Here is a 985-nt window from a genome sequence, read left to right on the forward strand (position 1 = left end):
CGGGAGAAGAAATCCCTTGGGGGCATCTCCAAACCTGCCCTGGGAGAACCTTCCCTTCCTGGGAGCAGTGAATCTCGGCCACTTCTCTGGAACCGGCCACCTTGCCCCCAGTCTCTGGCATTCCGCTGCTTGGGAGGTCCAAAAGGTATACCTTGGTCCCTTTGGGAACCAAAGAGTCCAAGCACACGGGCGCTGGTGCGAAATCTGTGGCCAAGAGGGCACGGGAGGCCGTGTCAGTGATGGCGGTGGTGGGAGAAAACAACGACCCAAATAGAGACCCAGTAACAAAGGGCCAAGTGAGTAGGCCAGGCCCCTCCTCTCTCCCCACTCTTCCCCCTCTCACCCTCCCCAGGACATAATTCTTCACCCGTGCTCCCTCTGTCCATCCCTCAGGGGTCGTCATTGGGTGCCCCTTGGTCAGTGGGTCATTAGGACGCCAGATTGGGGTCCTTTTACTAGGGACAAATGTTAAAGTAGCACTTGGGGTGTGCTGGGCTGGGTTCTCCACCCTTGGCCTGTTTCCAGTCTCTGCGAGTCTGGGACTAGAGAGGAAGGGAGGGCTGGTAGCTTAATTGTGTCAAGGGGACCCCATAAAAGCTTCATAGAGCTTCAGTGTTTAGATGAATCACTTTCCTGAATCCTACTTCCTAGCTGTTCCCCAAACCTCCTTTCAGGGGCCCGGGCTTTCTCAGTGCTGCACTGTTGTCCCCAGCTCAGCTCTGCCTGCTGGCCTGGGGCTGACTGATGGAGAAAGTGCTAAAGAGATCAGCCTTTCAATTCTCTTCCCATTCCCCTGCCTCAGCCCAGTCCCAAATCACACCTGCTCACACATACACAGATATAGACATATAAATGCACTGGTACACACATACATACATATATATATGCACACACATCATTAGTCCAGATTGGTGAAAAATCTTTCTTTTAGCTGCCCACTCACGGGGCATGGCCATCTTCTCCATGGGCACATCATGGAGAACCC

At 53.8% G+C, this 985-nt stretch overlaps 1 pseudogene; it reads left to right on the top strand.

Annotated features, from left to right (window-relative positions):
- LOC104988053 overlaps window positions 1–359 on the top strand; it is a 1,205-nt pseudogene extending 846 nt beyond the window's left edge.
- The last annotated feature ends 626 nt before the right edge of the window (window positions 360–985 follow it).

The sequence above is a fragment of the Bison bison genome, unplaced genomic scaffold (assembly GCF_000754665.1).
Source record: "Bison bison bison isolate TAMUID 2011002044 unplaced genomic scaffold, Bison_UMD1.0 scf7180017846308, whole genome shotgun sequence".
Taxonomy (NCBI): Eukaryota; Metazoa; Chordata; class Mammalia; order Artiodactyla; family Bovidae; genus Bison; species Bison bison.